The sequence below is a fragment of the Pinus tabuliformis genome, chromosome 1_2, assembly GCF_031772625.1.
Source record: "Pinus tabuliformis cultivar Carrire ecotype Pingquan chromosome 1_2, CPIR1, whole genome shotgun sequence".
Taxonomy (NCBI): Eukaryota; Viridiplantae; Streptophyta; class Pinopsida; order Pinales; family Pinaceae; genus Pinus; species Pinus tabuliformis.
Window position 1 is genome coordinate 1,227,042,491 of NC_142298.1, and position 26,251 is coordinate 1,227,068,741.

The window sequence follows — 26,251 nt, forward strand, 5'->3', positions numbered from 1 at the left end:
TATGCAGGTGTTATTTGATGTGTGCTTGTTTGTGATTGCAGGCTCTTAAAAGGAAACACTTTCGAAGCTATTGGAGCATGGCTGCCACAAACTAGCATTGGACTTAAGGTAGGGTCTAAAACACCTCTTAGTCTTTATTAATGAATCACAATATGTTTAGAGAAAGTTAGATTTGCTTGTCCTGCTTGTTGCTAGATATCTGTTGATACTAGGGAGATCGGTCTTGTCCGCAAGAACGATTTATCCAGCCAACAAGTTGGAAACTCCGCTGGGGAGTTCTCTTCACTCGAGACGGTTTTGTGAAGAAACTTATGCCAGTCTGTTTCATTAAGCAAGTTGTCGGGGTAACTGTTCCAACCGCCATTTCTGTATTGAATTCTGTGACGTTGGATTTCATCACCAACTGGATTTCATCACCAACTAGTGTTTTCGGTATGGAGAGTTACTATTTGTGTGTGGTTTGAACTCTTATATTTTTTAGGCGTGTGATTCAATTGTTTGTTTCTTTATAGACTTTAGGTGCTTTTATCGGAATTTTCTTTGTTTGCGTGTGGTTACTTTCATCATACACCCAGAGATTATTACTCTTGATCCATCATGTCGAGACAGTCATCCATGTTTTCCCAATCACCAGAAACATTTTTATATGGTTGTCCTACTGTTCCTTTGGGGTACCAATCACTTTCTGGTACTTTTTCAAGAGAAACTCCTCAACCAACTGAATATCAGTTATCACCTGGTAATAATGGAACTAAAATGTTGAATGCAAAGTAGATTTTTATGATGTCTGGTAGTATTCCTCAACCTCAAGGTAGTCAGTTACCACCTGGGGGGAAAGGTAGTCAGTTACCACATGGGGGGCAAGGTAGTCAGTTACTGCCTAGGGGGAAACCTCAAGATAGTCAGTTATCGCTTGGGGGGCAACCCCAAGATAGTTAGTTTCCACTTGGAGGGCTACCTCAAGGTTATCAACCTTCAGGACAGTACATACCCCAAGGTCAACCCCATATTCCTCAGGATGCTTTTCAACCCCAGATTCAATACATGCCTCAAGGTTATCAACCTCAAGGTCAGTACCCAACTCAAGGTTTCCCACCACCTTCTGGTCAGTCATTTTTCCAAGGAACTAGAAATGTACCTCCTAATTATCAGCCTTACGTTCAACCAGGTTATGCTTCTCCTTATGTTCAACCTTTTATGAGTTCCGGAATGAATATTGTGTGGCATCCATCACAAACTCAACAGACTTTGCAATCTAATGTGCAGTTATCTAATCAAGCTGGACAGCCTTTGGTTTCTGGTCCAACCCAGCAACCTGTCCAACCTATAGTTCAAACCTCTGTACCTAGTGTAGTTCATCAGCCTGGGCCTAGTTCACCTAGAACTCCGCCTCAATCTGCTACTGCAACTACTGCAGCTTTTGTTTCTACTATCCCGGCGGAGTATCAGCAGCTCCGGTTTCTACTATCCCTACATCAGTGTCAACTCCTCAAGTCTCTGTACAATAGTCAAGACCTGCGGTTCAGACTTCGGTCCAGATGCCTGCAAGACAAGCTGGTCCAAGTACAATTGCCACAAGTCAATCGTACCAAGGATAGTATCAATCCGGTCCTACTATACAAAATCCAATTTATCAGTATCAACCATACCCTGGCTACACATATCAGTAGACTCAACAACCCCAGTTTTGTCTTGTTAATCCTGGTTTCCCAGGAGGTTATAATATTCCTAATGCAAATCCGATTCCAGGTTATCCTGGATATCCTCCTCCTCGAACTGGTCTCATTACACAAGGTTTTCGTGAACCTAACCGTCAATTACCATTTATTTCAAATTTGGATTTAGCTAATTTGTCGCGCCTTACGAACGTTCCGATTTATTATCTTCCATATTGGCTGCCAATGCCTAATAAGTTGCCCAGTGATATCCTGAAGTTTGAGGGTAAGTCAGGAGAGGATCCGTCGAATCATGTGATGACTTATCACCTCTGATGTGCATCTAATTCTATCATAGATGATTCAATTCGGTTACGTCTTTTTCAAAGAACTCTATTTGGTCTTGCTGCCAAATGGTACATTAAGTTACCACGAGGCTCTTTTTATAATTTTAGTCAGTTAGCTACTTCTTTCTTAACTCATTTTCAGTTCTCTGTTAGATACGACAATGGCACAAAATTATTAACTTCATTAAAACAATCTACGTCAACATATATTTCTGACCATATTCAAGAATGGCGACGTAGGAGGCGTTTAGTGAAAGTTTTCACTCCAGATCAAATTTTAGCATAATGGTTTGTTAAATCATTATTACCTAAAATCACTGAGGATGTAGCTAAGGCAGGAGTTATTACTGAAGAGCAAGTAATTGCTCAAGCTCAGTACCTTGACCTCATTTATACGCAGTCAGGTACTTTACACAAAAAAATCCCTGATCTTCCGAAAACTACAGCTCCTTCAGGGTCTCATGCCACTGATGGTATGCTTGGTTCAATTAGTTCTAAGAGCAAGAAGAAATCTTCAAAGAATTCTTCTCCTATGATAACTTTACCTAATTCCCAAAAAGGATATTCTTAAGGAATTTAGACTTTTGTGATCCATAACATTGTTTAGATAATCTTCGGCAAAATCACATAACCAATCTTTTGTCGACGCATTTCGAACCAACCCGTGTGGTTCATCGTCAGGACAAGTTGAAGAACAGATCCAGCTTAGCCTGTTTAAATAGCTAGAGCAGAGACACCAACAGTTACCTGGCCAAAGGTTGACTTAAGGAGCAAGGTCAAAATTAGTTATATTAGGTAAGAAATAAATAAATATATCAATGATAAAATTATAATATAATAATAAATAAATCAAAATTAAATAAATATATATAAATTTAGTTAAATTAGGTGTGAGATAACTAAATTAATATATAAATAAAGTAATAATAAATTATTTATTTATTAAATAAATATATAAATATATAAATAATAATAATTTATATTTATTTATTTAAATAAATAAAAATATAAATAATAATAATTTATATTTATTTATCTATTAAATAAAAAATAAATATAAAAATATAAATTAATAAATATAATAGCAAAGGTAAATTATTTACTTAATTTATATAAATGGTATTATTAGTGAGGTAAATAAATATAAAATCATATATAAATATATAAGTTTAGTTATATTAGGTGGGAGATAACTAAATATATAGATATATAAATAAAATAATAAATTATTTATTTATTAAATAAATATATAATTATATAAATAATAAAAATATATTTGTTTATTTATTAAATAAATAAATAAAAATTATAAATTAATAATTATAATAGCAAAAGTAAATTATTTATTTAATTTATATAAAAGGTATTATTAGTGAGGTAAATAAATATAAATTTAGTTATATTAGGTGTAAGATAATTAAGCAAAAGATAGTTATATTAGATAAATAATCAGTATTTATTCAATATTCCAATAAAAAAAATTTAAAGTTAATTTTGTCATTAGGTAATTAAATTATTACTTATATGGTTTAAAAAGAGTTATAGTAGAACTAAATATAAAGGCATAAACAATTGACATTATGGAAACAAAAATTCAAATCTAATTAAAATATACCCAATAGTATCATAAACGGGATAAGGTTAATACAATAATTAGCCCGAAATTAATTAATAACCTAATAAAAACTCAAACACTCCATAATGCTAGGACTAACCCGCCAAAAACAAACTTAAGGAGAGGGAAGACAGAAACCCTAAGACCTAACAAACGGGGAATGAGGAGGCTAGGAAGCCAAGGCTGGGACCCAGCAACTGCTAATCCTCCAGCCATCATCCCTATTAAGATTGTTTGGCCTTTTCTCAATCTCCAGGGCCTCTCTAAATTTGTGATGGTGAAACTGCGCAACTTTGGCAATGACTTGAGCTTCTTCTATACATACATGATGCATAGTCTTCTCTGCATGCTCAGCCAGGGCTGAGGACTTGGTCCTACCATGCCTTAAGTCAGCCGAATGCTCGCTGATCCGTTGGTTGATAGAGCGACCAGTCTCACCAATATAAGGGGTCCCACAGCAACAAGGAATGATATATACGCCCTTCATGTCCTTAGGGTCAATCGAGTCTTTCACCGACCTGAGGGAGCCCCGGATAGTGTTGAGAGGTCTAAAAGTTGCGGGCACTTTGCCGATGTCCATGTCGTAGATTCATATCCGACCAAATCCGGTAGTAACGAGAAAGGGAAAAATAAAAATAATCAAAATTCAAAAGAGAAAACAAATAAAAATGAATCTGTTGACGAAAAACGAAAACCTCGCTATCCTAGTTTCATCTGCGACGAGTATCATTTTACTAAAGAATGCCCATATCGAGCAGAGTTTTCAAAATTCGTTAAAAATTCTCAAATGCCTACTATCTTAAAGGATCCTTCTCCTACTCAAGATTGTAAAGCGGTTCCTTCATCCTCCAATACCTCAGAAGAACCCATCCTGATGATGTCTCAAGTCAGGATTGAGACGCGATCACAAGATTATGATAGTAACAATCTTGTTGATGGTAAAGAATCAAAATCTTCTAATTTAAATCCATCAACTTCAACTCCTCCTGTTTCTCATCCATTACATATTGAGAAACCCAACCCAAACTTAGTAACCAAACCGCCTACTAATGGTATATTTCAGAAATCAGTTGTGCCAGCTGCTCAACTCTATAACATTGTTGAAGATCTAGATGTTGCTCCTTCAGCAATGTCGGTTTTGGATGTGCTGCAATCATGCCCAGTACAGCGTAAATTACTATTGTCTGCTATAGGATCTGTCGATATTCAGGTTTCAAACCTTATAATCTTTGATTTAGAGAATAGTACACCCCATCTTCCTGATCAAATGGCTTTCCAGATTCCAGTGTTAGTCAAAAACAAACCTTGCTTTCGGACTGTGATTGATGAGGGAGCTTCTACATGTATTATGTCGATCCAGTGTTAGAGATCGCTTGGTTCTCCGACACTCAATCAGTCCCTGACAATTCTAAACGCTTTTGATGGCTGAGGGTTCCATCCTTTTGGTATTTTGGAAGATTTTCATCATTATCATATTAACTACTAACTTTATTATGTAACTCACTATCTCTTTTCCCTTCCCCTACTAAAACCATCTCTATAACTCCCCTATATACTTATCCCCTCCCCTTGGTTGAAAAATAACCATATACATCCTTGGGAATTGCTAAGTTTATCTGAAACTCAGCAAGAACCCTCATTGACCCCTCTGACCATCTTCCAAATGCATAAGGACTCATTCCTTTGCATAGTTTCCCTTCATATGTATAAAAATCATCTCTTTGGCCTTGGTTTGCCTTTATAAGGCATGAAACCCTCTTTGGCCACTAAACCCCTCTCAAAACCACATCACTTTACCCCTAAGTGCCTTGGGACTCCTTCCAAGGCATAAGAATACAAAAACCATGAAAAACCTTCAAAAAAGGATAAAATCCTCCCTTTTTTGGCTATCGGACCCCTTCCGATGCCTTAGAATCCATGCCAAACTATAAAGGAACCCCTCTGAATTCATTTGCCTTGCCTTTTCATAAAAAGCGTGCTCCGATGAGATAAAGGTCTGTTTGATCCCCCTCCGATGTGATATCACTATCGGGAGGGGGCAGTGGCATATATAAGCGAAAATGGCTAAGTCTCAAGGCATGGGGTATAGTTCTGATGGGCCGGACCCGAAAACATATAAAGTGGACCGGTAATAAAATATCAGGTCCACGCAGTTCGGCGATTCCATATGTGCCGCCCTCTGGTCCCTCCGACTACCGATTCGCCGACGGATCCAGGACCGTTGGATCGGGCCCTAGATCTGACGGCCCAGATCTTGTCGCGTAGCCCCCCACTTTGCATCGCCCCATATACTGCTCCGATTTGGCGGAGCCAATGAGTTATCAAATGCAGTGTTTAAGGGTTTTCGGGTCCGCGGACCCATTCCACTATTAAAACCGCCGATTTAGGTTCTCCCGATGGGTCGGACCCGAAATAAAATAAAGAAGGCCTATATAACTTATCGGGTCCGATGGGTTTCGGCGTTTATTTGTGGCAACCCCATGACCCCGCCGATAGCGAATTTCCGAGTTAATCTCAGTCGCCCATTCAGGCCCACAGATCAACGGCCCATATTTAATCGCATCACTCCTATATGGCTCCGACCAGTGGAGCCGAAAAGTAATAAAGCGCGGCATAAAGGCATATCGGGTCCGAAAGGGTCCGCGTTGTGTGCTCCTATATCCCGGAGCCGAAAAATATTAAAGGGCAGTTTTAAAGGTTTTCGGGTCCGCATATTGATTTTGTTAAAATCCGCCGATATGAAATCGCCGACGAACCGATCCGATCTCCATAAAGAAAGGGCATATAAGCATTTCGGGTCCGCCAGGTTCATCGCTATTCGGAGGTTTTATGTGTTGGGACCAATGGTCTGCCCCGATGCGAGTTAGTGCCAGCCGTTGGATCTGCCTTTGCGCGATCCAACGGCCAGGATTTAATCTCCGCTACAGTGCCGCTCCCGCCTATGTTTTTCACGAATTTTACATAGAAATTGGTCTTTTTTCTGTGTAAAAGAAAAGGCGGCATTTGTTCATATTTTCACATATATGCCCGCGCCCGACTCCCGATAGCGCAATTCATGCATCCCTAAGCTTTCTGAGATCGCTCCAAGGCCCAGTTTTGCTTCAGATAGCCAGTCTCGGCCTCGGCACAGTTGGCAACACTTTTTCCTCCTGTTTGCACCATTTTTCAAAAAGTTTAAGGCTAGTTTTGATCGGCCAAGCGCCGATTGCACCCAAAGGCCACGGAGGACATTAGCAGCAGTTATTTTTGCATTAAAAGGCAGAAAGGGGGCGATGGGACAGTCTAAAGAGTATCAGCGGTGAGAAAAGGCCCAGATTCAGTGCCAAAGTGTATCAGGATGCGGCAAAGAGTATCAGTCCAGTTTTTCAAAGCAGATGAAAGCAAAGCAAGCCCAGCAAAGTCAACAAAGCATCATTCGGCCATTAAGGCTCACCAACACTTCTTTTGTTGCTTTAAAGCCACCTAAAGGCATAGATGAAGGCTTTCAAGGCAGAGTTATTGCAGAGACATTGTTCCCAGTCATATTTTTGGAGCAGCGCTGCTTCCTTAAATGCACAGTTATCACACAGAGGACAGCTAGTGGCTCAAGGAACTCTTTTGATCCATTTTTGAGGCAGCTGCCCCAGCGCAGCACTTAGATAAATGTTTTAGGCATTACTTCAAGATAAAATAGATTAAAGCACTCATTTTCCTCATATCTGCCTAAGATCTACTGTAATAGATATTTTGAGATGCCAGTTACCCCAGCGCAGCTGTTAGATAGATATTTTTGCCATTTACTTCTGTACAAATTAGGTTAAAGGCATTTATTTGAGGAGATCTATCCCAGATCTGATGTTTGTAAATATTTTCTATTTAAACCACCCTGTACACTGTTTTAAGGGTTGGTTGGTCGATAACTTCCTCTAGACTTGCATTGTTTTTTCTGAGAGTCTCTATAATAAAAGATTGCTGGAATGTTTGGGAGATGAACTGACTGTTGTGTTTTAATGTCTGAAGAGTGACTATGGAATCTTAATGCTTCTACATAGCCCAATAAGTGTTTCTTATCTCTGTTTACAGTTTATATGTGTTTATGCCATCATTGTTTCACTATCTAAATCGCAGAAAGAAAGAATAGTTCGGAGCTCACTTAGTTGTATTATGTTCTCAATTTCTGTGATTTATCTATGTTTTCCTCTGAATTAGTCCTAAATATGAATACTGATTTGCTCATATTTACACTAGTTCCTTCATATATGAATGTTGTTTAGGAATCCTTGATTACTCCTATATAAATGTTCATTCACCTTCCCTCTGTTAGCATAATGAGAGCTACTTAGTTGCCTTTCATTCACTGACCTTCGTTCCATCTTTATTCTAGCTAGATATTGTTTTATGTGTAGCTATCCTGCTCTGTATTCCTCTTGTGACCAAGAAAACGCAACAGCAAGCCTAATCAACGACTCCATGCCCAATGGTTTGAACTTCTCAAACTATACATCCCAACTCTATTTGAAAGAATCCTCCATCCCACCAAAATCAAAACAAAACCCAAGATAATCATAACTAGCCTAAAATCAACCCAAAACAAAGCTAAATTATAAAGAGAGAGCCCTCTCTGATTGCAGGTAGGCTAGGACCTGCAGTCCAAAGATTGGTTTGTGGTTACCTCGGCCATATCCTTTAAGGAGCTTTAAGGACAACCTGAGTGTTAACATAATGCCGACTCCACTGGGGAACATCCTCAGATAATTTCACAAATCAAGGTGGAAAGCTCCACTGGGAAGGAACCAGACCTTCAAAAGTTTCTTTCCAACCCTTATATTCTTAGAAAAATCCCCAAAAAACAGGCTAGAAGCTGGCTCCCAAAAAGAATTCACGTTATACAAGGTCAAATCCAGACCCAAATCCCCCAGCAGCTTTTGAAAATCCCAATATAATCCCAAGGAACCTCGGGAAGCTAGAGCGAAGAGGATTTTGCTGATAATAGTCCTGAAGCAGTTCACCCACGCTATGGCCCAACCCCTGTCAAAGTTTTATTTTGTTCAACCCCTAGTTCCCCTTGTTCTTCATCCACCTCTCAAAGCACTCCTTCCACACCTCCATTCACTGCACATACTACCACTACTACTCCTATTATCCCAGTTGTTCCTATTGTCCCTCTTATCCCTGTGAATATGGCTAACGGATATGCACCTTTACAGCTGCCTGCAAATCCCGGGGCTATGCCTCAGGATTACCAAACTAAAATTACATATTTTGATGGCACAAGTGCTTGCAGGCGATGTCAGGACTTGGTTTAGAGCACTCCCAGCCAATTCCATAGCAGACCTAGAAGCATTATACCAGTCATTTATCAACAGATGGGAGAAAAAGAAAGATCCCTTGCACATACTAGCTGAATACGATACAATCAAAAGAGGTCCACAAGAAACAGTCTTGGACTATTGTGCAAGGTTCAATAGCGTTTATAATGCTATCCCACAAAACTTAAGGCCCCCACCTGACCTTGCCTTATATAAATTCCCTGATGGATTCGACCCAGATATGGCCTACCAATTAAAAGAAAGAGCCCCTAACAGCCTTGCAGACATGCAAAACGTGGTTGTCACTGTGGAGGCAAATTTAATTGCCAAAAGAAACAGAGCTAGAACTGAGAGAAGAACCACCTTCAAGGAAGAGCCCTCAGCCTTATATCAAAAGCTAGATGCTATTATCAATGGCATGCACAGGCTGGGAGACAGAGTATAGAGTGTTGAGAGGAAATCATCATGGGACGGGCAGCAAGCTAACACTGTCAGGAACCCGAATTTCAGGAAAAATCAAAATCCAAACGCTGGTAGGTCTAGCCTAGACCATGATATAAGACCTCATTTTCAAGAAAACTACGCAGAGGCATCCACTTCTAATGAACCCATAGAAGACACTCACATGAACTTGGTGGATTTGAAGGGTGAGCAACAAATTTTCCTAACTCAACAAGACCAAGATGACCATGAGATAAATCAATTTCAAACTAACTCTGGTGAGTCTTTTGACTTTAAACAAGGTTATGATTCAGCTATTTATGAAGTCCACAAACAGTATAAGCTGAGGACAAGAACCATAGATGTGCCCGAAAAAGTAAAACCAAAGGAGGGCAAACAGCCCAACCACATTAGAGGCAAGGCTATTATAACAGAAATAGCTGATATAACTGTCCCAAACCCACACCAAGTGACTGTAGAGGACATAACAGACATACAGCCTTCTGTTGATCAGCCTCTACCACCTTCTTCCTCGAAAGAGAAATTGAACAGCACTCCTAAAAGCCTTCCCAAAATAGAAATAACGCAAGGTATCACTCACCATAACACTGATAATCAAGAGGAAAACGCAGAAAATACACTTGAAAAGGGGAAATCTTCTATTTCCAACACAAATATTCCATTGGAGAAACCATTCAACTTAGAAGCAGAAATAAGCAAACTTAAGATTTCCATCCCTTTATCTGAACTTGCAAAGCATGATGTGTATAGGCAACAAATCCAAAGATCACTGCAAATGCCAGAGGTCAGGGATGATGTGAATGTTTTAGATGATACACCTGAGTTGCTTTTTGGTCCAGAAGTTGATGGCAAATCAGCACATGGAGCTGTTCTACCCTTTTATGTCAGTTTTCACATTCATGACAAAGTCTTGCACAACGCTATGTTTGACTCAGGTGCCTCACACAATCTTATGCCCAAAGCTGTAATGGAGAAACTAAACCTTGATATCACAAGACCCTACAAAGATCTATTCTCCTTTGACTCAAGTCAGGTCAAGTGTTTAGGCTTAATCAAAGACTTATGTGTCTCCTTAGTCCAATTTCCCAACAAGACAATCCTAATGGACGTGGTGGTTGCTGACATTCCACCAAAGTATGGCATGCTGTTGTCAAGATCTTGGGGGGCAAAACTCCAAGGATCTCTCCAATTAGACCTCTCCTATGCCACTATTTCAGTCTTTGGGCAACCAAAGAGACTATATAGAGAAATACTGATGAAGTATGTGGTAAGTAGTGAGGAAAAGCCCCAGAATTTCCCTATCTATTCAATCCATTCTGATATGGATTCTTTTATTTTGTTTAATGATGAAACAAGTCCTCCAACTAATCAGAGGCCTTTGCCTTTAGAACAAGAAACATGCATCAATCAAGAATCGGTTGCTCATACCCAGGAAACTATCAAAACAGTCAGCGCAACTAGCATACAAGAAGAACCACATGAAGCACAAAACCTAGGTCTTCCCAATCCTAAAATGACTGAAACTCTTAATGTCAACCACAGGCAAGAAATCACATGGTATTTAGAGTTTGATGGTTCTGTTAATAAGCTAGGAGCAGGGGCAGGAATATGGATTCACAATACACATAATAGCCATGCAGAGGGTCATGCTTACAGACTTAACTTCAGATGTACCAACAACATGGCAGAGTATGAAGCTCTCCTTTTAGGCCTTAAACTGCTCAAAGCTCTAGGAGCTGCAAAGGTGTCCATTCTAGGTGACTCTGATTTAATCATACAACAAATGAAGGGCAACTTCGTTACCAATGATAGAAGGCTAAGAGCTTATAGGACTGCTGCCACTGCAATACTTGATACCTTCACTGAATCCAAACTTGCTAAGATTTCTAGAAGCAATAACATGCATGCTCACAGCCTAGCTACTTTTGCTAGCACTTGCAAGCTTCCTTTTGAGTCCAATCACCACTTTACTGCTGAGATAAAGCACAGGCCTACTGTCCCTAACAATGTTAAAGATTGGCAAGTGTTTGAGGATGATGCTCAAATCAACAATTTTCTTACCTTACAGCATGAGTTTTCGGGCCTAAACATTGATATGGATGCTATGGATGATCCACTGCAAGCAATAAACCAAATCCAGCAAACTGTAACAGCTGAAACAGCTAGAAAATTGCTACAGCCAACCACCTTTGATGAAGAAAACATAGAAGAGCTGAAACATATGCATTTGGAGGAAATAGCCAAAACAGAGGCTGAAATCATTGATCTAAAGGACAATTTTCTCCCGGTTGGCCTCACTCCACTAGAAGACATGTTTGATGCAAATGATGTCCCCAGAAAACCAAAATTGCAACCCATAAACACTGAGATAGAAGAACATAACATTGGGACAGCAGAGAACCCGAAAATGATCAAACTGTCCAAAAATTTACCAGCTGATCAAAAGCCCAAGTATGTGGATTTGTTCAAAGAATTCCAAGATGTATTTGCTTGGAGTTATGAGGACTTGAAGTCCTATGACACCTCAATTATTCAACATACCATTCCCTTAAAGCCAAATCAAAAGCCCTTCAAACAGAAACTGAGGAGAATCAATCCTGTGCTTCTCCCTTTAATTGAGAAAGAAGTGAAAAGAATGTTTGAAGCAGGTATCATAACACCCATTAGATTTTCTGAATGGGTATCCAATCTTGTTCCCACAAGAAAGAAAATAGGTGAGATTAGGCTTTGTGTAGATTTGAGAAACTTAAACCAAGTCTCCCTTAAAGACCACTACCCATTGCCCAAAATGGACCACATCCTACAAAGAGTAGTGGGGTCATCTAGAATCTCTTTGCTAGATGGCTTTTCAGGTTTTAATCAGATACTGGTTCACCCAGATGATCAAGACAAGACAGCCTTTACAACACCGTGGGGAACATTTAAATATGTGAAAATGCCTTTCGGCCTAAAGAACGCAGGTGCCACCTTTCAAAGGGCCATGGACATTGCATTCGCCAAAGAAATCCATGATTTCCTAGTTGTCTACCTTGATGATCTTACCCCTTTCTCCAAATCTGATCAAGAGCACCTAAGACATTTGAGACAAGTGTTCCTAACATGTAGGAAATATGGCATTTCCTTGAACCCCAAGAAGTCTTTATTTGGCCTTGAAGAAGGCAAATTACTTGGACATATCATTTCAAAAGACAGGATTAGAATTGATCCAGAAAGGATCCAAGCCATTCTCCAAATCCCATATCCAAGAAACATAAAAGAGCTGCAAGCATTCCTAGGGAAGATCAATTTCCTAAGGAGATTTATCCCAAATCTAGCCGAGTTGATAAGACTGTTGAGCAACATGTTAAAGAAGGATGCCAAGGTAAAATGGTCTTTTGAAACCAAGCAAGCATTTGAAAGCATCAAAGTTGCCTTAACTCAAGCCCCAGTCCTCACAAGTCCTCAATTTGATAGGGACTTTATCATATTTTCATTCGCATCTGATAATACCATAGTTGTTGTCCTATTGCAAAAGGATGACCAAGGAAATGAAAAGCCAATCGCTTTTTTCAGCCGAGCCTTAAGAGATGCACCCCTGAAGTACCAAATCATGGAGAAGCAGGCCTATGCCCTTGTTAAAGCAATCAAAGACTTCAGAATTTACATTTTATATTCACACGTGATTGCCTATGTCCCAAATGCTGTTGTAAAAGATATATTAACCCAAGAAGGATTAGAAGGCAAAAGAGGCAAGTGGATTGCTAACATTCTTGAGTATGACATAGAAATAAAACCAACCAAGCTAATAAAGGGGCAAGGTTTAGCCAAACTGATGTCTAAAACAAACTTTCAAGCCTTAGCCATCAACCAACTGGACAATGAACAGGAGCTGGCGACTCCACAGATCAGTGACACCTTTCTGCAATCCCCATGGTATGCTGATATTTGCTTTGTATTGTTAAACCTGTGTGCTCCTCCAGGATTGTCCAGGACCAAGAAGAGATTTTTAAGAATGAAGGCTTTGAAATTTTGTGTCTTAGATGGTGCTTTATTTTGGAAGAATCATGAAGGCATATTGCTTAATTGTTTGACCATGAATGAAACTAATAATGTCATGAAAGAAATCCATGCAAGGGACTATGGAGGACATCTATATTAGAAGTCCACTGTTGATAAAATTTTAAGGGCTGGTTTCTATTGGCCCTCTTTGTTTGCAGATGTAAAGAAGTTTTCTATCTCATGTCACAAATGCCAAATCTTTGAGGGCAAAAGAAAGCTGCTCCCCTTGCCTCTGAAACCCATCTCAACCGAAAAGCCTTTTCAACAATGGGGTCTCGACTTCATTGGAGAAATCCATCCCTCTTCCTCAGGCCAGCATAAGTGGATTCTAACTGCCACCGACTATTTCACCAAGTGGATTGAAGCCATTCCATGCAGGCAGGCCAATGACACCACCATTATCCAATTCCTTGAGTGCAATATCCTTTCTAGATTTGGCTGCCCTGAGAAGATCATCACTGACAATGCCGCTGCTTTCAAATCCAAAAAGATGATCAATTTTTGCCATAAATTCCATATCACTTTAGGCCATTCCACAACCTATTACCCTCAAGGTAATGGCTTAGCCGAGTCATCTAACAAGAGCCTGATCAGTATTATCAAGAAGATCTTAGAAGAAAACAAGAAGAACTGGCATAGAAAGCTCACAAATGCCCTATGGGCAGACAGATTGTCAACCAAGAAATCCATTGGGATGAGCCCTTATGAGCTAGTATATGGCATGGAGGCCAGATTTCCTTCATCACTGGGCATTCCTATTATCAAGTTGCTGCAAGAGATTCAAGCTGAGCCAAATTATATACAAAGGAGGATAAACCAAACAATTCATTTGCAGCAGACAAGAGAGCAAGTCTATGACAGAGCTCGAATTATGCAAGAGAAGCTCAAACGGATGTTTGATAAGAGGACTAAGGCTGAGAATTTCTGTGTTGGAAACAAAGTTCTAAGGTGGGACTCACGAAGAGAAGACAAGTGAAAACATGCAAAATTTGATTTCCTTTGGAGAGGGCCATTCGTTATTTCTGCTGTTCAGGGAAATAACACATATTTCCTCAAATCTGTAGAGGGCAGCACTGCTGAAGAAGGCCCTGTAAATGGCCGTATGCTGAAGCATTATCATGATACCTTTTGTTGAACATAACGTAGCTTTGTAAATATCTCTTTGTACATTGATATTTGTATATATCAGCACTTTTGTTTTTATTTTGTATAAACAGTCTGATTGTTAGAGGAGCAGCAACAAAGTTTGTGAAGACACAGCCGATGCAAGTCCTCTATTTCTCATCTTTGTCTCTGCAGTAATCTCAGCAAAACAGCAATAGCAGCGCTATCATATCACAGTGATTTATGTTAAAGAGAAGTTGTTTGTAGCTTGTAGTCTTCAAGTCAATAGTATCAAAAAGAAAGGAGGATTTGCAGTTTATTTCAGCACCCTTTCAAAGACAAGAAAAGAAGAGCTCCAGTTTTATTCTCTTTTTTGTGTTTATTTCACAAGGAAATGCTCAAGCAAAAGTGTATGCAATATCAAGCACGCAGAAGAAAGCAGGCGATGCTTTATTTTTCATAGTGTTTCAGATAAGGAGGAGTGCTGCATTCAGAAGTTAAAGTTCTAGTCATTCAGAAATTAGCACAAAAGAAATTTTCAATTAACAGCAACTAAAGAGAATCAAGGCATTCTAACCTGCTGTTCTTGGCTTGTCACAAGGAAAAGCCATCCCCAAGTGGAGCCACTGTTAGCCTCCTGCTGCAGCAGGTTAATCATCTTTCATGATCGACATTTTTACATGCCAAATATGTCGTACTATGCATGCTGCAATGCTCCATATTTGCTACAGATCACCAAAGAACTGTCCTTGAAAGTGTGCTAATCTAAGTGCCACTGCTGTGTTCCAGTTTTGATAAGTAATCCATTTTGATCAATTTTCAGTTAAGGATAGGCCAAACAACTTAATCTTGGCCTCCCTAGGTTTCAGTTTCTTGTTGTAGAATATAGAGAATGAACATCTGTCCAAACAGCTTAATCTTGGCAGATCTGTAAATAGGTAGAGAAACAAGGGTGCTCAACAGCCTAATCTGAGCCCCTGGATGCAATAAGTGTAGATTTAGATAGGAGTACAGCAAGAAGAAAAGAACAAAAAGCTGGGTATGCTAGTTCAAGTGCACCCAAACCAAAAAGAAGAGAAAATTCTAGGTGAATAGGCCGGGTAGGTAGCTTTGTGGTTTCAGAATCATGACTTGTGATCCATTTCAGATTTTCAAGTGTCATATCTATTCATATCACAAGTTTGAGGAAGTTTTCCATTTGAAGGACTTCAAGCGAGGAATGTCTGACTTCCCCTTCCTCCTCTGTCCCAAAGTCACTCACTAACTTCCCCTAAAGAGGTCAAGATCTGCTTGATACCTTTTAGATTCATCATGTTCCATATCATCTGCCTTGGTGAAGATCTGCTTCACTAAAGGAATGTTCACACTCCTTCTATCAGTCATTTTCCCCCATTGATAGCCTAAGACTTCATTCTTAGCGCTTTTTTTTTTCATCATTATCATATTAACTACTAACTTTATTATGTAACTCCCTATCTCTTTTCCCTTCCCCTACTAAAACCATCTCTATAACTCCCCTATATACTTATCCCCTCCCCTTGGTTGAAAAATAACCATATACATCCTTGGGAATTGCTAAGTTTATCTGAAACTCAGCAAGAACCCTCATTGACCCCTCTGACCATCTTCCAAATGCATAAGGACTCATTCCTTTGCATAGTTTCCCTTCATATGTATAAAAATCATCTCTTTGGCCTTGGTTTGCCTTTATAAGGCATGAAACCCTCTTTGGCCACTAAACCCCTCTCAAAACCACATCACTTTACCCCTAAGTGCCTTGGGACTCCTTCCAAGGCATAAGAATACAAAAACCATGCAAAAACCATGAAAAACCTTCAAAAAAGGATAAAATCCTCCCTTTTTTGGCTATCGGACCCCTTCCGATGCCTTAGAATCCATGCCAAACTATAAAGGAACCCCTCCGAATTCATTTGCCTTGCCTTTTCATAAAAAGCGTGCTCCGATGAGATAAAGGTCTGTTTGATCCCCCTCCGATGCGATATCGCTATCGGGAGGGGGCAGTGGCATATATAAGCGAAAATGGCTAAGTCTCAAGGCATGGGGTATAGTTCCGATGGGCCGGACCCGAAAACATATAAAGTGGACCGGTAATAGAATATCGGGTCCGCGCAGTTCGGCGATTCCATATGTGCCGCCCTCTGGTCCCTCCGACTGCCGATTCGCCGACGGATCCAGGACCGTTGGATCGGGCCCCAGATCTGACGGCCCAGATCTTGTCGCGCGGCCCCCCACTTCGCATCGCCCCATATACTGCTCCGATTTGGCGGAGCCGATGAGTTATCAAATGCAGTGTTAAAGGGTTTTCAGGTCCGCGGACCCATTCCACTGTTAAAACCGCCGATTTGGGTTCCGCCGATGGGTCGGACCCGAAATAAAATAAAGAGGGCCTGTATAACTTATCGGGTCCGATGGGTTTCGGCGTTTATTTGTGGCAACCCCATGACCCCGCCGATAGTGAATTGCCGAGTTAATCTCAGCCGCCCATTCAGGCCCACAGATCAACGGCCCATATTTAATCGCATCACTCCTATATGGCTCCGACCAGCGGAGCCGAAAAGTAATAAAGCGTGGCATAAAGGCATATCGGGTCCGAAAGGGTCCGCGCTATGTGCTCCTATATCCTGGAGCCGAAAAATATTAAAGGGCAGTTTTAAAGGTTTTCGGGTCCGCATATTGATTTTGTTAAAATCCGCCGATATGAAATCGCCGACGGACCGGACCCGATCTCCATAAAGAAAGGGCATATAAGCATTTCGGGTCCGCCAGGTTCATCGCTATTCGGAGGTTTTATGTGTTGGGACCAATGGTCCGCCCCGATGCGAGTTAGCACCAGCCGTTGGATCTGCCTTCGCGTGATCCAACGGCCAGGATTTAATCTCCGCTACAGTGCCGCTCCCGCCTATGTTTTTCACGAATTTTACATAGAAATTGGTCTTTTTTCTGTGTAAAAGAAAAGGCGGCATTTGTTCATATTTTCACATATATGCCCGCGCCTGACTCCCGATAGCGCAATTCATGCATCCCTAAGCTTTCTGAGATCGCTCCAAGGCCCAGTTTTGCTTCAGATAGCCAGTCTTGGCCTCGGCACAGTTGGCAACACTTTTTCCTCCTGTTTGCACCATTTTTCAAAAAGTTTAAGGCTAGTTTTGATCGGCAAAGCGCCGATTGCACCCAAAGGCCACATAGGACATTAGCAGCAGTTATTTTTGCATTAAAAGGCAGAAAGGGGGCGATGGGACAGTCTAAAGAGTATCAGCGGTGAGAAAAGGCCCAGATTCAGTGCCAAAGTGTATCAGGATGCGGCAAAGAGTATCAGTCCAGTTTTTCAAAGCAGATGAAAGCAAAGCAAGCCCAGCAAAGTCAACAAAGCATCATTCGGCCATTAAGGCTCACCAACACTTCTTTTGTTGCTTTAAAGCCACCTAAAGGCATAGATGAAGGCTTTCAAGGCATAGTTATTGCAGAGACATTGTTCCTAGTCATATTTTTGGAGCAGCGCTGCTTCCTTAAATGCACAATTATCACATAGAGGACAGTGTGTGGCTCAAGGAACTCTTTTGATCCATTTTTGAGGCAGATGCCCCAGTGCAGCACTTAGATAAATGTTTTAAGCATTTACTTCAAGATAAAATAGATTAAAGCACTGATTTTCCTCAGATCTGCCTAAGATCTGTTGTAATAGATATTTTGAGATGCCAGTTACCCCAGCGCAGCTGTTAGATAGATATTTCTGCCATTTACTTCTGTACAAATTAGGTTAAAGGCATTTATTTGAGGAGATCTATCCCAGATCTGATGTTTGTAAATATTTTCTATTTAAACCACCCTCTGCACTGTTTTAAGGGTTGGTTGGTCGATAACTTCCTCTAGACTTGCATTGTTTTTTCTGAGAGTCTCTATAATCAAAGATCGCTGGAATGTTTGGGAGATGAACTGACTGTTGTGTTTTAATATCTGAAGAGTGACTATGGAATCCTAACGCTTCTACATAGCCCAATAAGTGTTTCTTATCTCTGTTTACAGTTTATATGTGTTTATGCCATCATTGTTTCACTATCTAAATAGCAGAAAGAAAGAATAGTTCAGAGCTCACTTAGTTGTATTATGTTCTCAATTTCTGTGATTTATCTATGTTTTCCTCTGAATTAGTCCTAAATATGAATACTGATTTGCTCATATTTACACTAGTTCCTTCATATGAATGTTGTTTAGGAATCCTTGATTTCTCCTATATAAATGTTCATTCACCTTCCCTCTGTTAGCATAATGAGAGCTACTTAGTTGCCTTTCATTCACTGACCTTCCTTCCATCTTTATTCTAGCTAGATATTGTTTTATGTGTAGCTATCCTGCTCTGTATTCCTCTTGTGACCAAGAAAACGCAACAGCAAGCCTAATCCACGACTCCATGCCCAATGGTTTGAACTTCTCACACTATACATCTCAACTTTGTTTGAAAGAATCCTCCATCCCACCAAAATAAAAAAAAACCCAAGATAACCATAACTAGCCTAAAATCAACCCAAAACAAAGCTAAATTATAAAGAGAGAGCCCTCTCTGATTGCATGTAGGCTAGGACCTACAGTCCAAAGATTGGTTTGTGGCTACCTTGGCAATATCCTTTAAGGAGCTTTAAGGACAACCTGTGTGTTAACACCTCCCATCCTCCTAACGTATCACCTTCATTTGCAAATATTCATATGATATCATCAAATGCTATTGCTTTTGGTGATCCTAGAATCGTACCTTCTGATTCCGAGGGGGATTCATTTCATGGCACGATGCCTATGAGTCCCTTTGAAATTTCATATCAGGTTGTACATTCGTTTTCTTATTCCTGACCTATCGCGAGGATAGTTTGTTCCTGTCTCAACCTCGTTAAAAAATGAAACTGAATGTAGCGAGGATAGTTTCTCGTCTCAACCTCGTTAAAAAATGAAACTGGATGTTATGAGGATAGTTTGTTCCTATCTCAACCTCGTTAAAAAATGAAACCGAATGTTATGAGCATAGTTCCTTGTCTTGTGTCAAGCCCATTTAAAAAATGAAACAAGGAGTCATGAGCATAGTTCCTTGTCTTGTGTCAAGCTCGTTTAAAAAATGAATCAAGGATTTTAGAGCATAGTTCCTTGTCTTGTATCAAGCTCGTTTAAAAAATGAAACAAAGGTTTTTAGGATAGTTCTTTTCCTGTGTCAACCTCATTAAAAAATGAAACAACTCCCTTTTCAAGTCGAGTCTTTCCAAGAACTTGAAAGTAAACCTTCATTCCATCCACCTCGCTGAATGCAATGAAGCTTGGGGGGCATGTACTTCAATTTGCATCATTAAAGTGGGGGCATGCGAGCTTTTAACAAGCATAGTTTTTCGTTTCAAGCTTGTGTAAACATGAAACCGAATCCAAGCAGAGTTCTCTATGGTTCAAGCTTGTGTAAAAATGAACCCATACCCATTTTACATCTCGTGATTGCTGTCTTTATCTGCTAAATTCTATTAGATGAGCCTTGGTTGTTTTCATCCCATCGCCACCATCTCTTTGGCCGATCATATGCTTTCACTTGGTTGTTTTGCCTTTCTTGAGGGACCGTAGTTATGAGTGGTTTTTTTTAGCCAGCCTCTTGACCATTACATGTTTTGAGCAGTTCCACCATTGCCGGAACCAGTTGCTAGCCTTTATACCACTCGTTCCTCTAGGACAAGTCCTCTTTAAGCTCTTTTCTGACTCGTAAATATGAAAAGATTGCCGAGTTTTTCTTTTTAAACTCGTTAAAATGGAATTAAAAGGATAGTCCACTTACAACTCTTTCTGATCGTATAAATATGAAAAGATTGCCGGACTTTTGTCGTTTCAAGTTCAATATTGGTAATAAAATGGCGTGTCTTTGATCGCTTTTTTACTTTTTCAGATCAGGGCCACTAATTATGAAAATTACTCCTTCATCGTAATGGTTAAGCGGTTCTCTCAAGTATTATTTTATACTTTTTCAGGCTTGGGAGACACAAATTTTCGAGAAAGGACAACCATGGAGTTTCCTTAAGTTTTTCTTCTAACTCCCTAAAATTGAAAAACACCAAGTTTTTCCTATACTAGACTCGTTAAAATTCAACAGTAAAGGACCTGTTCAATCTAAACAGGAACGGACCACTCCTTCTTAGGGTTCAAATTTTAAACTAAGTTGGACTCATCTGAAGGATGAGCTTATAATCAAGCAAATGTTATCTTCCTCAAGCTTGTCAAAAATAAGGAGGTACTTGCCAAAAATGGTGGGGGAAAAGAGAGAAAAATGAACATGTTTGTTACACTTTGTGTTTTAGAAAAGCATTTAACCACTCTTGAACATGACACTTTTTGTTCACCTGGGTTGGGAAATCCTTTGCCTAACAATTAATCAAACCATATTGAAAGTCTTCAGATGGTTTTTGGGTATTAGCTTTGGGTCAATTGTCACCAAACCATCTGCAGTGTCGTTATGTGTTCAAGAGGTCAGTTCAAATAAACCATTCATTTACAAAATATCTGTCATCCATCTTTGACCATCCCTGAGTTAGTCCTTGCCAAATATGTTTCTTCAAACTTGATCTATGATTTCTTGTTGTGGGCTTTAATACAACGGATCACTTTCTATCGACTTTAGCTCATTATCTAGAAATATGATCTAGAAATCGTCAGTACCTTGGAATTTGCATGCCTCAATGGCAGGTTTCTCGCCTACAACGAGAGGTTGCATCATTGACCTTCGATCAAAGGATTCTATGACATGTTCAACATCAACTCATTTATTCATATTTCATGGATTGTACTGAGTACTTTGAGAGCCATTAACATTAGTAGTGGTTTCTCTCACACTTGTTAACAGATTACATCATTGACTGGTAATCAAGTGATTTCTACCATGTTCGACTTTGACACATTCATTCACATGGGAATCATACTAGTTCGGGAAGAAAAAATCAAGACCCTGGATCTAGTTTCCACCATCCACGCTGTGAGGAATTTTGTTATTCATTATTCAGTGGACTATTCATAAACAGATGGATGTGCCCATACTGTGTCTACATATGTCTATACTTGTGATGTATTACAAAATCATTCCTGTATCAGAGTTATTTAGTTAGTTTTCTAGTCAGTTTTGATTTGAGTATGGGAATTCCTACCTCAACGATGATATGTTCATAAATATAAATATATATATATATATATATATATATTGCATTGAATGTTTTTACAGGTTCCAACCAGGTTATCCACAGGATGATCTTCGAAATGATAAAGTACTTCACTCTTCATAGATGACAAAAACTATCCTCATCTATTACAGACTTCGCACTTTAGGGGGAAATCTGTTGCACAAAAACCGTCACCATGACATTCTGCAATTAGTGTGAGTCTATCATCACTCATAACTTCCTCCTTTGCAAGTCTTAAACCTCAGTTCTTCATATCAATCCTTGAAAATAAGAGAAAGACCTTAAAAGTCTCTAAAACTCTGGTTCTGCACTTTCTCTTAGCATTACCTGTGGTACCACACCTATTGTTCATGTCCCCTGCGCACCTGACTGCTCTGTCTCTATGTAATGGGTGTGGACCCCTGTAAAAGTCAAAAAGGTGCAAGTACATTCTTAAAAACTCACTTTGAGTCATTTTTGGATGCTTCTAGAAGGAATCTTGAGGTGGCAAGTTCGCTCCTTTAAGGTTCGTGCATCCCATACCTTAAGGAGCTAACCCCTTGATGTGAGGAGCTTATCCCTTTGAAGAAGGACTCTATCCCTTCATAGGTCGACCTGTAACCTCCTTCCTTTGCACTATAAAATGAAGCATTGGGCTAGTTACTAAAAAAAGGTTGAAAGCTGAAGATTTTTTATGGTAACTGCTGCTGGAACTTAGTCTTCCTAACTGAGCTTTTGAGAGGAAAGATAACATACCTTTTGATCTCATTTGGAAGAGAGTGAGGCTTGTCAAAGTAGAGGAGATTCCTATTTGGACCCTGGGAAGAGCTTGTACAACATCAAGGCACCAAGGTTGTAAAGTTCTTCTTTTTCAAAGTCAATACAATCAAGTTTATTTTTCTCAATAAGCTGTGTTTTATGGTTTATTTCATGAACTCCTTGATCATCATGATGAACATGATTTATTATATTAGCTATGCAGGTGTTATTTGATGTGTGCTCGTTTGTGATTGCAGGTTCTTAAAAGGAAACTCTTTCGAAGCTGTTGGAGCATGGCTGCCACAAACTAGCGTTGGACTTAAGGTAGGGTCTAAAACACCTCTTAGTTTTTATTAATGAATCGCAATATGTTTAGAGAAAGGTAGATTTGCATGTCCTGCTTGTTGCTAGATATCTTTTGATACTAGGGAGATCGGTCTTGTCTGCAAGAATGATTTATCTGGCCAACACCTCGCCATAGATAAACCGTCAGTTGTCTTGCTGCTACAGTACACCGAGAACAGCGCTCGGGGAGATTACTCGCGCATATGATAGGGTAGTCTAGTTGTATGGCTAAGGGTACGGTTGATCATCCTTGGTTAGTGCCCTAAAAGATTGGGCCGAGTACTATTATCAGACCCTTATGTATATTGCGATCTGTAGCACCTGACACTCCATAAGACCATAGTTCCCATGTTTCTCTCTGGATCATGCATCATCTTTGCTAACTCAAATCTATCATTTTTGGTTCTGTCATAGAAACAACAATCAGTTCCGCCATTCAGAACCATCAAATCTGCCATTCAGATCCATCATATACGCCAATCAGATCTATCAAATCCACCATCCAGGTCTAGCAGTTTGGGTTTAGTAGCAGTCACAACACTCAGATATTCCATTCAGATCTAGCAGCAAGGGTTTGATGACTGCCACATTCCTACTCATACTCTGCAGTTGATGGTTCGCCGATAGATCTGACTATTTGTGTGGGCTCCTATACCTGGGCTTGATTCTCACAGGACATTGGGAAACATTGAATTTTCTGGGATTCTGCTACTGCGGTATTCCTAAGTGACGAGTAAAACTCCTTTTGGAGTAAAAAAAAATGTCTGAGACCCCCCAGGATGCTTATAGGAGACTTAGCCCATAAGAATCAAGTTGACGAGCTAAGCAAGGTGGTACCATTCAGTTGTTAGCATCAAAAAAATTCAGGCAGTTCCAAATTTTAAGTGCATCGGATCGGTGCATGGTACAAACTAGAGCTCAAGGTATGGCCAATGAGAAGATCGACATCCTTGAATCAAAATTGAACGATGTACTTTCATCGTTGAAGAACTTAACTGACACACTCACAAAGGGCAAGCTGGAGGAACAATCCCAGACGCGACCACCCAAGCTGGACATGTATAAATTTGATGGCTCTCATCCGGCCACATGGATAGCACAAATGGAGCAATATTTCACACTTAATCACATTAGAGATGATACGACTCAGCTTTGTGTGGGTAGCATGTACTTGGACAATGAAAGATGGCAATGGTGGCAGTGGAAAAAACGTTGTTATGGAAGGCCTGTGACTTGGCAGACATTCACAAAAGATCTTACGAATCACTTTGACCATGAATCTAACTTTTGGGGTCATCTCACTAAGCTCCAATAGACAGGAACAGTGAATGAATATATTACAGCCTTTGAAGCCTTAGCTTTCTGCACAGGAGGTCTACAAGATGAGTTGTACTTGGAATGTTGTGTCAGTGGTCTCAAAGAAGCCATATAAGCCCATGTCCGACTGAAACACCCTATCTCATGATTGCATGCTTTCAAGATAGCTCGTGAAGTAGAACGTGCGTTAGCGACCCAGTCCAATCGCCAAATTTCATAGCCAAGGGTCACCCCACCTAGGCTAAAAGCACTACCCAAACACTCAAGGTTCAAAAGGTGTCACCGACGGAAATGGCAAAAAGAAGAAAGAAAGGATTGTGTTACTACTGTGATGAGAAATACTACCCCGAGCATAAATGAAAGGAGCCCAAATTCTTTCAAATTGATGCTACTGATCATAATTCATCGGAGAAAGCCCCACCACTTGAGGGACCAAAGGAGGAAGACGAGGACAACTAGCTGAACAATGTACCTGAAGAACCAATTATCTTATTGCATGCTTTGGCAGGGATTTCTTCTCCCCAAACTCTCAAAATCAGAGGTTTTATTAAGCATCACCCGGTAATAGTTTTGATTGATAGTGGCAATACACATAACTTTATCCATCAAAGAGTCGCGGAAGTAGTGCATTGTTTTGTCAGAACAGTTTCTAACTTCTAGGTCCAAATTGTTGTTGGGGGGACAATGAAATGTGAAGGCCGTTGTGAAAATGTGAAACATCAAATGGGGGATTAGCAGTTAAATACCCACATGTTTTCCATACACATGGGAGGGTGTGACATTGTCCTAGGTGTTGAATGGCTTCACACACTTGGCCCAATCATAATGGATTTCCAGGAGTTATATATGATCTTTAAGCAAAACAACCACACACATACCCTCCGCGGGCTCCAGGCAAGTGCTCCCTCTATCATCAGCTCACATAGGATAGAAAAATTGTTAAAAAAGCACCACCATGGAGTTATAGCTCAATTTAATGCCATCCAAGCCTTTGAACCCACTTCTCTTCATATTCATCCTGAGATGCAACAGATCTTAAGAAACCATTTGCCAATCTTTGACAAGCCTCATGAACATCCACCCTCGAGAGGGGAACATGATCACAACATTACTTTAGTCCCAAGGGCCCAACAACCAAATGTGCGCCCATATAGATATCCATTCACCCAAAAGAATGAAATTGAAAAAATCATCAAGGAATTCTTGGAAGCAGGTGTCATTCATCCTAGCATTAGTCCTTATTCATTGCCTGTGGTCATGGTGCTCAAGAAAGATGGGGAATGGCATATGTGTCCAGAATTTAGGGCCCTTAACAATTTGACAGTCAAAGATAAATTCCCCATCCCGGTTGTCAATGATTTTCTAGATGAACTAAATAGGGCTCAATTATTTACTAAGCTCAACCTTCACTCGGGCTATTGTTACAGGGAAAAGTGTCTATATAGAACTGCTCTATCCCACTAAGGTGTGACAGCTGCCTTAGAAACAAACAGAGAAAAGCTACTTTTGTTTTTCCTTTATGAATTATAGATAGATAGGAACAGAAAGACCAACCTCAGTCTTGCGCCAATCTCCTGATTTGATCCCTCTCTTCTTTCATAGTCCTCAGCTACCTGCTCCCTTGCACGCCCAGCTTCACAAAGTACCTGTAAGATCACAGAAGCATAGCACTATACAAAGACATGGATCTATAATCATAAACAATCTAGGATCAGATGTAAATTGACCATACAAATGTAACAAGCATCAATGACACAAAAGCATGGAGGAAAACTCAAATATCTTTTATTGATAAAACAATAAAAGAGCCAAGAGGAGTTCCAACCAGTTGTTCTGACCCAGCATCAACCTCCCAGCAAAGAAGCCCCTCTTCACCTCAAACAAAGCTTAGATCACCCAACAATCTGATGTTTGTCTCAATAAACCAACAACAATTCTTTACAATATGCAAAATTCCAGCCTTTGGATCTCTGGGATGAGGGATCCATATATAGATATCTGTAAGGGGGATGAGTCAGCTTGTGATTTGATTAGTGTCTTCCCTCTGATATTTCTTGCTTCCACTTGGAGACTGATGGCCTCTTACTCATCCTTGGTCGAATTCAGTGAGGCAAGTGTCACGGGAGAAGATTCT